The 15,747-nt window shown below is 55.0% G+C and overlaps 1 protein-coding gene across 11 annotated transcripts in view; it reads left to right on the top strand.

The window, feature by feature from the left end:
* Positions 1-15,747, top strand: part of MCF2L (MCF.2 cell line derived transforming sequence like) — a 177,402-nt gene that overhangs the window by 102,539 nt on the left and 59,116 nt on the right. The window lies entirely within an intron of this gene.

Raw genomic sequence — 15,747 nt, 5'->3', positions numbered from 1 at the left:
ATCATTTGCTGTTTTCTTAAAAAAAAAAAAAAAAAAAAAAAAAAAAAAGCATTTGCTAGATTTATGAAGAAACAGACTTGTTGGTGCATGCGACAGTAAATCTTTCTTTCAATGGAACTGCCAGAGGTGTTAGCTCTGCGGAGGGTTGTGTAACTGGCTACTGGTCTTCCTGAGCGCCTGCTATTTACAAACAAGGTCACGTGCCTCTTCTCCAGTCACTTCTGTCCGGGTTGGGTGGGGAGGGAGCCAAAGGGGAAGTGTGGCCCCTGGCTGGTCAGGAGCTGGGCCCGGAGCACAGCACACGGAGGATCTTAGATGAGAGCAACGTTGGGAGAGACCGCAGACTTATTTGCGGTGTCCAAGACCATCGAGAACCTGAGCCGAGGAGGATGGCCAGTTTGAACCACGATCTCTTTCCAGCCTCAGATGTCTCCTATCTTGTCAGTCATGAAATCAATGAGCTTGACAGATGTGCATGACCAAACCCTGAGCCGCCAGCTCACTCTCCAGTCCACCTCTCCGCCACCCTTCTCCTCTCCTCTCTCTCTCTCTCATTGTCACTCAAATGCTGCAAGTCTCTCCCTGTCTCCTGTGTGTCCCTGAGCAGGGCAGGGGCTCCAAGGCCAGGCTCCCTGCGGTACAGCGCCCATGAAGTCCCTATGCCCCCGCTGTGCTCTGTGCCCCTCCGTCATGGGGCCACCTGGGGAGGCTTACGATGAGATGAGCGTGCCCTCCCGTGGTCCCCTTCCCCCGGGCAGCCCGATGCTCTCCACACCGTGTGTCATTGGTTTTGTCGGATGGGGATGTTGTGAGGAAGGTTTATGCAACCTCTTGCTTGTGTTTTTGACTTACAGAATTCTTAGTACTTAGAAAGTGGGACTAAGTAGGCACACCTGCAGATCAGGGGAGAATTTTGGAGACCTTCTGGAGCAGGGGTCTTCAAACTATGGCCCGCGGGCCACATGCAGCCCCCAGGGGAGTCTGATTCTGCCCGCCAGGTTTTTTGGGCAGTGAGCGCAGCCGAGGTGTTACAGTAGGAATTAGTAGTTCATATAGTCCGGCCCTCCAGCTCTCTGAGGGACCGTGATCTGGCCCCCACTTTAAAAAGTTTGAGGACCCCTGTATCTGGAGTGTCCGGAAGGAGCTTGGTGATAGGAACCTCCGTCTTCCCCTGCGCGCTGTGTTCTGTGAGCAGCTTTCTGAGAGCAGCTCTGCACGGAAGGACACGTGAGCACCTGCCCCAGCGTGCCTCCTGCCCCTTGGAGCCAGGAAGGAGTGACGTCTATAGAAATTGTTTGCATTGATTTCCCTGATCTTAGAGGGTTTTTTTTTTTTATGTTGACACGTGATTGTTTTAGAATGAGTACGAAAAGAAAAAAAAAGCCATCAGAAAAACCTCCTTCATTTTTATACAGCAGTGAGCTCCTGTGGCAGGTGTGTGTCTTGTTTTTGCCTGTGTGTGTGGTGTGTCTGTGTAGTTGGTATTGCTATGGGGGGGGGGTTGTATGGTGTTTTTGTCTGTGTGATGTGTCTCTGTAGATGGTATGTGTGGTATTTATACGTAGTGTGTGCATGTGTAGCGCGTGTGTGAGGTGCTAAGCCATACCTGCTACTTCAAAGGAAGCAAAAATGCTGACCCCTCAGACCATAACACTGTGGGACTCTGGGGGGCCAGGTGTTTGGGGACTTTGGCCAGGCTGCTGAAGGGGCTGGTACACTGTGCTGTTGGGGGCCCAGCATGGCCGGAAGCTCAGCCCAGGACCTGCTCAGGGCTGACATCATCTGCTTTCCCTGAAACGCAGAAGTCGGAGGGAGCTTTGGGAGAGGAAATGAGACATTGGATTAACGGTGAAGGCTGTGCTTGAGCTGGTGGTTGTGGGGCACACTTAGGAAGGAGCTAGGGTTCTTCCCTGCTTTCTCCTCCCTCCGTCCTCCCCCCACCCTCTGCTCAGGGCCTCTCCGAGGCCGAGGCCGTTTGTCTTCAGAGTGGCTGCTTAGGGCTCCCTCCTTGTGGAGAGGTCAGGCTGGCGTGAGCCTAAAGGGCCCTTGGACCCGACCACAGTGGGCAGCCCCGTTCCCTGTCATCTCCTCCCTGTCATCTCCGGGAGCCTGGAATCTCCTGGTGGCTTTCTTACCCTGGCCCTGCCCAGACCCCTGCGGAGGGCTCTTTTCTACCCCGCTGGCTGCACTGCAGGCACGGAGGTGTGCTGTGTGCGGGAAGGCTCCGCCCAGCGCGGATCAAACACAAACAAACAGCTCAGTGGCAGGTTCTGCCTAACTGGGCCCGAGGGGAGGTGCTCAGAGGAGGAGCCACACCGTCCACTGAACGGCTCTCCTCTTCAGGGACTTGAGTCCGTGGGAGAGCGTATTTAAGCCGCAGCTTCGCTGATTAGCCAGATTTCCTCAGGCCAGGAGAAGGATTTGGAATTAAGACCTATTTCCTTAGGACCGTGGTCGGCAAACTGCGGCTCTCGAGCCACATGCGGCTCTTTGGCTCCCTGAGTGTGGCTCTTCCACAAAATACCACGGCCTGGGAGAGTCTGGGTTGAAGACGTGGCGCTAGAAGGAGTTCAAGTTTAAAAAATGTGGCTCTCCAAAGGAATTTCAGTCGTTGTGCTGTTGATATTTGGCTCTGTGGACTAGTGAGTTTGCCGACCACTGGGTTAGCCCATTGAATGAGCAGTGTGAGAAGTGACACTTGGGGCTGGGAGAAGAACCGGGGTCCCGCTGGGTGGCGTTCCTAGGCTGGTTCGTGCACCAGCACCCTCTCCCAGGAGCTCACCAGGCTCTGTAGGTCCCCTTGGGGGTTGGGGGGTGGGGGGTAGGCGGTGGGGGGGAGAAATGGGGGAGGGGGCAGGAGGGGCAGGTAGGAGGGGTATGGGGCATGCTGGGTCTGCAATGGCTCTTTTCCACCCGTCGGCTGAGCCAGCCCTCTGCCCCCGCAGAATGGGACCTCAGCCAGAAAGGGGTGATGATGTCACATCTGTGGGCTTGTCAGGGCCACATGAGCTGATTTCCGTGAAATACCGGGCAGCACGTTCACGAAGAGAAATGTTATCAGTAGGGAAAGGTCCACAGGCATCTCTTGCTGAGCCTTCTAGCAGAGACCCTCCAGTCAACGCACGAGCTTGGGGAGCACCGGCTGAGTGTGCGCCCTCCCGGCCGCATTCACGCCGGTTCTCCCTCCACAGTACCTGGGCCCCCGTCCGCTGGCTTCCTGCTGGCTTGGCAGACGCCTGGCAGATCTCCATGAATCACCCTCGCCCATCCCAGCCTGCCTGGGCACTAAACATGGACCACACATATAGCAAATAATAAATTCAAACCCCGATGTGCCCATGAAGCCTCCGTGTCCGGGCCCTCCACGCCCTCGCACGCCCCGCCCCTCCCCTGGTCCTGCAGGTCTGGTCACCGGCCGCTTCTGCAGAGAGGCCCCTCAGGGGAGCCGGGTGAGGCCTGCGTCTGCTATAGTCATAGTCATGACCGTCAGTCACAGGCATGACCGTTAGGCAGTGCAAGCCGGGACCAGCCCCTGCCTCGCTGCCAGGGGCTCGGCCTCGGAGCTCGAGTTAGCTGGGGCTTTGCTGTGATGCTTTGGGACACGATTGGTGAGATGCCTCTGAAAGCAAACTGTGCACTTAGTTTTATGATCAACTCCATCTCCCCCGATATTTGCACCCAAAAGTAGGTCTGGTGTGAGTCATGCCACCATCCGGCTTTTGATCCACTGCTACCAAAGAGAAGTCTGGAGATGTGCTTTCCCATAGCGCGCCCAGGAGCTGCCCTTTAACCCTTTCTCTCAAGGCTCCCTCATGTCTCCCGTTGGCAGCAGGGTGGACATTCAGGCCGCCCAGCCTCCCGGCTGCTCTTTGGCCACGCCTGTGGCGTTTGAGGACACCCTCCTGCCCTGCTCCCCAGCCATTCGGAGAACAAACTTTTGAAATGTTCTCAGGCCGATCCCTTTGGTTGTTAAGCCCACAGGGATGCACCCTGTGCCCCACAGCCGTGGAAGTGATGTGGTCTCCTGCAGCGTTAAGCAGAAACGACTCTCTTGGCCTGGGAATTTCAAACTGAGACGTTCCCATGAGGTGCCATGCTGCCTTCCATCTTGGCTTCCCCCTTGGGAATGGGAGAGGCCTGTGGGTGGGACGAGCAGGAGCTGCTACGAGGTCTCAGAGCAGCGAGGGGTGGCTGGGAACCGAGCGGGCCGGCCACACAGGTTTCTGAAAGGCCGGGGGTGTGGCGGCATCCCCGTCAGGGACACCACGTCGGGGTGGGGGCAGAGAAAGCCCTCACCTATGGCTAGAGGGTTCCTTCTCGGTTCTCTGCAGAGCCCGAGGTCCTTGGTCTGAGTGAAGTCCCTCAGCCCAGACACAGTGCCTGCCTGGAGCCCCGGGGGAGGGGGGGTCTGGCCATGGAGCCCACAGCCCAGGGCCCCCACTCTGAGAGCCAGGGGGGCATGGCATCGAAGAACTGAGGAGTGAAGAACCGAGTAAGTGAGGCGGCATTGTGGAGGGCCGGCTGCCAGGGGTGCCTCCTCCCCTCTGCACCGCAGCTCAGCCCCCTCCTCTCCGTGGCTAAGGAGCCCCTGGGATGAGATGCTGCAGCCCTGAGCAGGCCTGCGCGGCTCCGGGAGGCTGTGGCCAGGGCGTGGCAGGACCACGCTCACAGATGCGCGTGCTGCAGGGCTGGGCTGGCGTCCACGTGCCGAAGCTGCTCCACGGCCATCTGCACAGGGCGGGTGCCAAGTGCGAGACAGACCTGCATTTCACATCGCCGTGTGGGTCCTTGTCTGCACCCATTTCTCTGGTCGCCTTTGTGGGCCTTTAAAACAAGACAGAAACTGTGAACTGCGGAAGGACTGGCCCAGCTGAAGGCTACATTCACGAAGGCCACGCAGGGAGGAACTTAATAAATGGGGTGGTTGAGTAGAAACAACAGGCCACACAGCTCTCTCTCCATCTCTCTCGTTGGACACGGCAGCTCCTGGGCCCAGAAGCCTCGCCCACCCAGCCGCATCCTACCTGCCTCCCCAGCCTGCCCTGCCCTGACTGCTGGGGCCCCCCATCCACCTGGGTGCCCAGCGGATTGCTGCCAGCACCTCTGTGCGAAGCCGTCCGCACGCCTCAGTTGCCCAGCTGGCAAGAGTCAAGTTCTGTGCTCCCTGCTCCCTGGCCTGAGCTGCTGTGTAGGGTGCCTGACCTCAACCTTCCCCCTTGCTGAAACCTCACCCTTCGGGGTCCTTAGCCTGTGGAGTGAGCTCCGGGGAGTGCTTCCGGCAGCTGCATGGAGGCGCTCCCCCAGGGCTGATCCAGGGATTGAGGGAGGGGCCTTGCCACCCAGGACACAGAAACGAAGCTACTGAGGAGAGACAGGAGCAAAAGGGTCACTAGAACATGGCCACGCTCGTCCTGTATCCAGCCTCAGTTCCGTCCCAGAGTGTGACAGCTGTGTCCCCGAATCAGTTCTTCGCAGGCTCCAGCTCCCTCTGCTCCAAATGCAGAGCTTTGCTCTCAAACAGCCCCCCGAGCAGGTTCCTGAGCAGAGAGGCAGAGCTGAAACCACACTGAACACAGGAGACGGAGCACCCGCTGGGTGCCTCTGGACACCCTCGACCACTGCCCAGAACAGGTGGGAGGGAGCAGTGACCCCTCAGCAGCTCAGCCCCAAGCCCCAGCCCAGCCCCCAGTCCTTCATGACCCGGGCCACGCTGAGAACATGGCCGCATGAAACCCTGTTGTATTTGGGTCTCTTCCTGCCCCTCCCACAGGACAGGTCTCTGGACCGCTGCCCATCGGATAGGCAGCTATTCTGGGATGTGGCAACTGATGTGTCCCCGTCCGGCAGGACAGGTGCCCGGTCAGTGTGAGCCCACTCAGTGGCCATCAGAACAAGACTAACATTCGGAGGTTGAGGCCTGAGAACTAGAGTTCCAGGGGAGGAGGGGGAGAGAGAGACAGAGAGAGGCCTGCACGTCTGCCCAGGACTGGGCTCTCCTCCTTGAGCCCTGGTATGCAAGACCCTGCGGGTCTGAACTGTGGAATGCTTCCTGCAGGGGCCAGGCTGGATCTCACCCACGTGTCTGCTCAGAGACCCTGGAGCAGTGAATGCCCTGTGCCGTGCACAGCACCTGCCGGTGCAGCCTGGTGCCCACTGCCTCAAGCAGGTGCCGATCCCGAAGTCCCCTTGTTGGATGATCCCTCTGTGGGCAGCCCAGCCCTGTGGTGGCTTGGGGAGAGCTGAGTCCCCAGGGGAGCTGTGACCAGAGGCAGCATAACCCGGAGCCAGCATGTGTTCAGCCTGCAGGAGAGAGAGACCGGGAGCTGAAAGAGGAGAGGGACGGCTGAGGTCTCCAAACTCTGGAAGGACCTGCCTCCTTAGCCTGGTCCTCCTGTGAGGAGCCCCCCTGCCTCCAGACGTGGTTCTTGGGCATTTTGGCCTCGGCCCCTTTCCACTGTGAATTCTCTGCTCAGGATTGTAGAAAGCTTTGTGTTAGGTTATTTACCGTATTAGAAATTAAAACAAATTTTAAAATACCAAATTAAATTTAAAAAAAATAGCAACGATAAAGCCAATATGGTAGCACAAGTAACATTTTAAATGAAAACATAACTGTATTATCCAGAACAAAATAAAAAGTGTGAAAGCAGTGCCATTGTTCTGAATTTTGCACATGTCCCTGATCTCTGAGATAAGGTTCATGACTGCTTTCCTGCAGCTGGTTGGTGCCATGGTATTCGATTGCTAGAAAGACCCATGCTCTGGTAGGGACAAGGGAAAGCCAAAACTCTTAGCAGTATTGTGAAAGTGGCATCTCCTTGTGGAGCCCTGAAGGAGCCATTGACTGAAATGGCTTTTTCTTTCTCCTTTTTTAAAGGTTTTTATTTACTAGAGGCCCAGTGCACAAAATTTGTGCATAGGTATGGTCCCTAGGCCTGGCCTGCGATCACCATCTTCCCCAGCCCCACCCTCACTGCCACACCCCCCCAGCTCCCCATTCACCATTGAGTGATCGGGGCCTGCAGGCTGGGGGCAGATCCTGCATTGGGTGTCTGTCCCCTGGTGGTCATAGAGACCAGTTATTTCACATTAGGTCGATTAGCATATTACCCTTTTATTATATAGGACTAGAGGCCCAGTGCACAAAATTCATGCACGTGTAGGGTCCCTAGCAGCTGCTTGGCTACTGGCCAGGGCCTTTCTTTGTTGTGTGCTGCCCCCTGGTGGTCAGTGCACATCATAGTGAGCAATTGAATTCCTGGTCAGTTGAATTCCCAAGGGGACACTGTGCATATTATGCTTAGATAGATAGATAGATAGATAGATAGATAGATAGATAGATAGATTTTTTGTTAATCCTCACCATTGATTTTTAGAGAGAGTAGAAGGGAGGGGGAGAGACAGAGACAGAGAGAGAAACATTGATGTGAGAGAAATACGTGGATTGGTTGCGTCTTGCACACTTCCTGAGCAGGGCTGGAGATCAAGCCTGCAACCAAGGTATGTGCCCTTAACCAAGAATTGAACCCAGGATCCTTCGTCCAAGGGTCAATGCTCTATCCACTGAGCCAAACTAGCTAGGGCTGAAATGGATTAAAAACCAAACCAAAATCAAACTGCAGGGGTGACGTATGCTGGCCAAGGCACAGCGCAGACTGTCCATGCCCAGGTGATAGTAACAATTAATACCCACCACACGCCAGACACCGTGCTGGAGGTACTCACCGAGTATACAAGCCACCCTGGGAGCTGGATGCCATGATCATCCCAACTTTACAAATGAAGAGCAGCTCAGAGAGGTTAAGTAACATGCCCAAGGTCACACAGCCCCAACTGCCTTCAGAGCTCTGGCCCACTTCCTGGGAAACCAAGGATCCCTGCGGATAAGAAGTGACTTCAGCAAAGGAAAACGCAGCCTCTGGGCTCCAGTCCCTCATTGAAGCAATTCAGAAGGTTGCACAGAGGTGAGAGCAGTTCTGAGGACAGCTTGCCTCTGTGACCCTGGGGACAGTGTGCAGTCAGTGTTCAGGTTTAAAGACACTCACAGTTGACTCTCTGGGGAGCCCCGGCCTGAGCTGCAGCAGCAGTGGCAAAGGCAATCCCCATCGCTGACAGCATTCTCCTCTCTGCCCGTAGCAGGGAGAGCCGGCTTACGATCTTGAATAGCAATGAATACATTATCTACCAACAACTGATTTAAAAAACAAAACAAATAAGTAGAACAGAGCAGACCCATGGACACAGAGAACATGTTGACAGTTGCCAGATGGGAGGGGCGTGGGGGCAGTTGAAAAGGGTAAAGAGTTTAAGCAGAACAGGTTGGTTGTTACAGAATAGTCATGGATGTAAAGTACAGGGTTCATAGTCCATAACCCTATTAATAAAAGCCTAGTATGCTAAATGTCCAGTTGTCTGGTCCTTCGTTCAACCAATAAAAGCATATGATAATGATATGATAAAGCCTCTCAACCTCTCACTATGATATTCACTGACCACCAGTGGGCAGACGCTCTGACTGGTAGCTTGCTGCTGGGTTCTGGGTGATTGGGACTGAGCAAAAAGGGCCAGACATGCCCTGGAGTCCTCCTGTGGTCCCTCTCTATCTGGCCAACCTCTCGCATCCCTCCCCGGCCCCGATCGTGTACCGGTGGGGTCCCTCAGCCTGGCCTGTGCCCACTTGCAATCTGGGACCCCTTTGCAGATGTCAAAGAGGCAGTTTTGGCCTGATTGCACAGGCCAGGCTGAGTGACCCCACTGGTGCATGAATTTGTGCCCTGGGCCTCTAGTATTGTAATAACTATCAATGGTGTCAGACCTGTTTGGATGATAGCCTAGTAAGTTATGGAATGTTTAGTCACTGGGGTGTAACTCCTGAAACTAATACAATAATGTATGTCAACTATAACTGAAAAATTTTTAATGATTTTTTTAAAGAAGAAATCTACTTGGGCTTTAAAGAATTGATACAAAATTATGATAAGATTATTTAAAATGCCTCTGCTAGTTGCTAAGTATCTCTTTAACCATTAATGCAAGGGTAAGGAACTTAGGAAATCAAATGTCACAGTGAGGACCTGACTCTCAGCTTGCTTCTGTTACTTTGCACTTTCTCCATGGCTGTCTGTCACGCCAAGCCCCTCCCCGCCCCATATTAGAAATGCCCCCTCTTAGCATCTCTATTTCCGAAACCCCATTTCCTAAGAGACACCCACCGTGATGCTCCCTCAGACTCGCTGACACCCTTGCCCCTCCCTTCTTTAAGCTGCTGCATCTAGAACCTCCTCCCCCCTCCCGGCCCCCATCACTGCTGTGTGGTTTCAGGCAAGCCTCTCAACCTCTCTGTGCCTTAGTTTGCTCATCCAAAAAAAAAAAAAATGGCATAATACTCTTCCATCTCTTGGTTTGTTGTGACAATTAAATGCATGAATACATAAAAGGTATTTTAGCCATAGTTGTACTCGACTGCTATTTCTGTTATGATTCAAGACTTTCTATGTGAGCCAATAAAAATGCAGTGTAGTTGCTTCGGACAGCCTGTAAGGGTAAGAAATTCTTGCATTTCTCCTGTGCTTCCCATTATGCCAGCTGGTCATGGTGTAGATGTCCAAAGCATACTTGCTTCCTTGACTGATTGAAGACCTTTTTGGGGTTGGAACGCTTGTTTTTGTTTTTATTTCATCTGTGCTGTTGGCTCAGTGAGTGCTTGTGTTTGAATCTCATTTAAGAGTTTTTCCTCTGCTTTAATAAGCTACCTAGCGTGGCACTTCCCCAAGTTCATGCTTTTCCACGTTAATTCTGCAGTAGTTAGGAGCTGTTACCCACTCCCCGCCAAATCTGCGGCCAGTTAAGTCTCTTGAAGTTTCCACAAAGGAAGGTTTGTCTGTGGTGCTTCCCACGCGTGTTTGACTGCGGGGCCCTTCTCTCCCTGACCTGGAAGACGGCTCCTCGGAACATGCAGTCAAACCATCTTCTGGGAGTTTGGCCCCGGAAGCCCCAGGAGTGGGAGCTGGGGCCCCTGGGAAAAGGCTCCGTGCCGGTTAGGATAGCCCGGCGGATTGTGGCCTTGGCCTGCGTGGCAGCTTCGTGTGCTTAGGCAGGCTGCCAGAGCCTGTGCTGGGAAGGATGCTGAGGCTTGCTGGAGCCAGCACGGGGCGGGATGGAATAGAGAACACCTAATGCATCCAAGAGAAACTTACGGGCTATTCTGCGTGTGTGCTTAGTGAGGCTGCCAGCTGATTCCTGTGCAGGTGTGAGCTACAGACATGTTGGGCGCGTGGGCACACAGCTTGGGAAGAGGCAGTTCTGGAGACTACACTGTGAGGAGTTTCACGGGGCCTCCAGGGTGCACAGCTTTAGCTGCACGAGTAGTGCACACTGGGGTCCCGTCCAGCCAGTTCCGCGTGGTCACGGGCCCCCAGAACCCTCACAGGAGAGGGGGTGGCTCCAGCTTGAGCTCGTCTGGCTTGCTGATGTCCTCCACCAGGTGCAGGTGAACCAACACTGCTTGGTGGGGGGAGGTGCTTTTTCTTGATGACAATTTCAGTCAAGCACCTTTTCTTATGGGGTCCTTTATTTTAAACTAGAGGCCTGGTGCATGAAATCTGTGCACTGGAGAGGGGGGTCCCTAAGCCCGGCCTGCACCCTCTCGCAGTTCGGGACCCCTCCTTCCTTACCTCCCTCCTGCAGTGGAGGCAGGAGAGGTTCCCACCACTGTGCTCACCAGCCGTGAGCCCAGCTTCCGGCTGAGCTGCACTCCCCCCATGGGAGTGCACTGACCACCAGGGGGCAGTTCCTATGTTGTGCGTCTGCCCCCTGGTGTTCAGTGCAAGTCATAGCAACTGGTTGTCCTGCCGATTGTTCTGCCTTTTGGTTGATTTGCATATTAGGGTTTTATCATATAGGGTTTTGTAAGGACTTGCTTCCTGAGATCAGGAAATCAGGGAGAGCGTTTGAGTGAGTTAACAATGCTTTGCACAAGATGTGAAATATGTATGCCTAATTCAGTCATAACTCGGGAGGTGCCGTGAATGAGCGTTCAGCTGCCCACAGAGTATAGGCCTCAAACATCTCGAGTGGCTAGATCACAGAACCCTCCCCACAGATTATAAATAGAACCGGAGACGCCGCTCCTGTCCGGACCACAAGGACTCAACAGCTGGCGGAGGAGGCATGCATCCCACCCTGGACGCGGGGCTCCACATGGGGTGTGGCCGGAGCCCACGGCCTCCCTTGTTCTGTCCGCACGCACTTTGCTCTCGGCTCGGAGATTCCTGGCGTGGGCTTGGTGAAATAGGAATCCCACCCCGGGGAGCTGGGGAAATAGCTGCACTTGACTCTCCACCCTGGACTTTGGAAAGAGATCACTGTTTTATTTTGAGTAAAAATAAGCAAAAGCCAGATACAAAGAAGGGACTTAGCACATAAGAGACTTGGCGGCCCAGGGCCTCTCACCAGCTGCCGGCCCCTTTGCTCCAGGAGCCTTGCTAGGGCTCCTGTGACCCTGGGAGTGAGGTCCGAGGTCAGCAGGAAACAGCAGGGACCAGCCTTTGAACTAGCTTTGGGGCTCCTGTCAGCACTGGGGCTCACTTACGCTGGGACATGTGCCACCTGTTCGGTGGATTTTCCAGGCCCTACGAGTTCTACCTCTGCTCCAGCCCTGTCACCGTGTGCCCGCTTGCCACCTCCAGAGGCCGCCAGTGAGCGGAGCCCAGGCTCAGAATGCCCCTTCAAGTGGCCGGGAACGGGTGTGCCCGCTGCCCACCTCCGTGACAAACTTGTCCTACAGTAAAGCAAAGGCTTGAGTCCATTTGCAAGAGGAAGTTTGCCGCCGCAGCCTCATTGTGTTCGGACGAAGAGATCCAAGGGTGAAACTCTGAGATTGCTGCCCAACCCAGGCAGGATTCAGGGAACAGTTCTGTGGGAATACAGTCCAGCAGCTGAGGTGTCTCCCTCTTTGTCCTCCTCTAGAGCTGAGCTGGGTCCCAGGCCAGGTAAGACCTCGTGAGTCAGGGATCATTCCCACTGGAGGGCTAAGCGGGCTGTTCGTCCCCTGCCATGGCCCAGACAGGGCAGCTTCCCCGATGAGCTCCCAGACCCAGCCCCCCCCCCCCCCGTCCTGACAACCCTGTCGGGGGTCGGAAGAGAAGCACCGTCTTATCCCACCCCGACTCAAGGCCCTTTTGAACCTCTCTCCTCACCAGTGACTCTGTGATGGGCTAATTGCTGGGAATCTCCACTTACACCGAGACAGGAATGCTGGAAGCGGGGCGCTGTCTGTGAGGCATTGTGCTCTCACAGAGATGTTCTGTAGCAGAGCTGGGCCCTGCCTGACCCTTTGATTGAACTGGCGGGCAGGGTGACCCCACTTCCTGTACGTGCACACACAGTGAAGGAGGCATGCAGGGGCTAAGGCTCACTCTTGTCACCATCAAGCACCTCCGCGTCCTTCTGAACCAGTGGCCACGGCACAACTCCTGCACAAAAGCAAACACATCGGACAAGGGCCTTGAACAGGCACGGTCAGCACGGAGGGCAGAATCGCCCTGTCCTGGGGTGAGAACGTCGCTGCGGGAAGGGGGAGATGTGACCCGTTGTCCAGAGCCCATTGTCCCAGCGGCTCCGTAGGATGAGCTCCATCCGGAGCCTGGGCCTTATCCCGGCGGGAAACATTCCTCATTGCTCTCAGCGTTCTGAGGAGCGGCCAGTGACCATTCACAGGTGGATGCTTTGGAGATCTTCCCTCTGTGTGCCCCATCCCTGCCTGTGCGGTTTCCACAGAGCAGCCCCATTTAAAAAAAAAAAAGTATTATATTGATTTTTTTACAGAGAGGAAGAGAGAGGGATAGAGAGTTAGAAACATTGACATGAGAGAATCATCGATCAGCTGCCTCCTGCACACCCACCACTGGGGATGTGCCCGCAACCAAGGTACGTGCCTCTGACCGGAATCGAACCAGGGACCCTTCAGTCCACAGGCTGAAACTCTATTCACTGAGCCAAACTGGTTTTGGCTCAGCCCCATTTTTCAAACCTAAAAGGGGGCACCGGATACGGGGTGCAACGTAGAGTCAGTTCTGCCCCAGGAAGCTCACAAGGGTTGGGTGCCACAGCTTGGCGGTGGGAGAACGCATCGCGGCAGATGGCGGTCTGGGTATCTATGGCCATGCAGCTGCCACCCACCAGAAATTCTGAAGCCAGCCTATGTGCCAGCCAGAGTTAGAGTCCAAGGGATGCCCTGGGAAGCCATCTCTCCTCCTCCGCTGGCTGCCTCTGCTCCACACATTGTTCTTTGAGCTCCTTCCCTGGGAGCCGGTGAGCTGGGCCCTGGAGGTAGGACCACCGTGAGCTGTGGACATCGTGTGTGCTGATGGGATGCTGTGAGGCCCCGGCCCGGCCAGGAAGCTCCCAGAAGAGTGACATCTTGGGCTGCCATTGAGATTAGACAGGTGAACTGAGAGGAAAAAAGCATAATTAAGAGGAAAGCTTGTGCAAAGGCCCTGAGGCTAGAGGGGCTTTGGTCGCTTTCAGAAAATCTAAGAATGTGAGGGTGGGCATCGCCTGAAGAAGAAGGTAGGTGAGTCCACCCCAGAGACGTCCCTCCGTGGAATCAAACCCACGTGAACACGGGTCCAGCCACTAAGATGGTCTCTGTCACTGAAGGTACAGAAGGTCAGTAATACCAGCTGTCTCCGGCATCTGGGAGAGCCGTCTGCCATCAGGGTGAGCCAGGCAGAGAATGGACAGCCCATGGCGTCCACAGGGAGCTTCGGAACGGGAGAGTTTGCTGCGGAGAGGAAGGGCTACCTCAAGCCTTCAGAATCCAATTAAGAGTGATTATAGAGCTGAAACCAGTTTAGCTCAGTGGATAGAGTGTCGACCTGCAGATTGAAAGGTCCCAGGTTTGATTCCGGTCAAGGGCATGTACCTTGGTTGCGGGCACATCCCCAGTGAAGGGTGTGCAGGAGGCAGCTGACTGATGTTTCTCTCTCATAGATGTTTCTAGCTTTCTGTCCCTCTCTCTTCCTCTCTGTAAAAAATAAAGTAAAATGAAATAAAATAAAATAAGAGTGACTGTAGGAATGTTCACTGAGGCCCTGACATCACCGTTTTTTCTCTTCGTGAGCTGGGGAAGCCTGGAAGTTGAGTGTTGGTGGGAGATTCCAGGATCCAGGGCAAGGTCACTCGGATGCTTGTCGCTGATGCTGGGTCCACGCTCGGTACAGGACTGGCCAGCTCCGTGTCCGCACTATTTCCCTCGGCCCCCGGGACGGCTCCGGGCTTAGTTCCCAGTGGCGTGGTCCTCCCGGGGCTGCAGAGGTGGAATGTGAGGAAAAGGAGCACACGTTCCAGATGTGATCGTGTGGTTATTCCTTCCGGTGGGGAGAAGAAAACAGCAATGCAAAACCTAGACTTCCTGGCTGCCGCAGGCATCGCACCTAACTCGAGCCAAATACATGAGGCGTAGACAGTCTTCAGCCGCCTCATCTGGAGTTAAAGATTGATATTCCAAGCTCTCGAAGCAATGATTTTCATTCCTGTTTTTCCTCCCTCAAAAGCAGTGGTTCTCAACCTTTCTAATGCCTCGACCCACAGGTTGAGAACCACTAGCAGGGTCGCCTAAGACCATCGGAAAACACAGATGTTTACATTATGATTCATAATGGTAACAACATTACAGATATGAAGTAGCCACGAAAAAAATAATTTTGCGGTTGGGGTCACCACGACATGAGGAACTGTGTGAAAGGGCCGTGGCATTGGAAAGGTTGAGAACCACTGCTCAGAAGAAAACCATTGCTGAGACATTGTGAAGTGCATGCTGGGAAGTGCCATCTGTGCCACCAAGCCATCCAGGGGAAGCCCAGCGCAGCGCCCGATGCTTTGAGTTCACCGTTGTTCCTTTCTTGACCCGAGGGCCGCCGCTCGCTCCCTCCGAGGGGCCCTTGCCCTCATCCCTTCCTCCTCCGCACAGGCAGTCGGGGGGCCAGCCCGGGTGGCGTTTGGCGGTTCCACAAAGGACGCAGCCAGGATCTCTGGGGCCCGCCTCTGCTTTTGTGCGTGTCGCCTGTTTCCACTTGCTTGTTTGCAAGACCAGAAGAACAGGATTTAAGGCTGATCTGTGCAGATAGCATGTTGCTTCCTCCCCTGGAATTCTCAGGGTAAAAGATCTCCAGGGCCCATACTTCCAGGCTGTTTGTGACCCGGGTGTCACACTGTGTGTAGAAGAATTGACCTCTTGGGCCATTTGCAAGGTATCCCCGTGGGTCCTGAGCCTCTTGAGCAAAGGGTGTTAATGTTCAGGTCTGCAGACCTGGCTGGACAGCGGGGGGTCTGTGACATGAGACATTGGCCATACACACATGCTAGCTGGCCTGGCGTGGACTGAGAAATGCAGAAGACGCGGTGCGCGCCCAGCACGTCAGTCCGCCCGCGACACCCCAGCATCGCCCACCGGGCAGTGACCTCACACCTTCCGTCCATCCCCAGGTTTTCCCCTAGAGTCTTGCGAAACCGTCTCGCTCCCGGTGGATGGCACCAGGGCGTGGCTGGCGGTGCTGCCAGTGTACTCCCAACCCCCGGATCTAGAACTCGCAGCCTGCAGCCTGCTGAGCTGTTTTTCCTCTCAGCAACCGGGCTGGGGGCCGTGGCTCAGCACCCTCCTCAGGGTCATTGTCAGGCCGGCGGCGGGGCCCCACACACGTGTGCGTGTTTGCAGGCTGCGGGCCCACAACTACAGGGGCCAGGTTT

This window comes from Pipistrellus hanaki, assembly GCF_964339955.1.
Source record: "Pipistrellus hanaki genome assembly, chromosome: 3".
NCBI lineage: Eukaryota > Metazoa > Chordata > Mammalia > Chiroptera > Vespertilionidae > Pipistrellus > Pipistrellus hanaki.
This window is presented reverse-complemented; position numbering and strand designations above follow the sequence as displayed.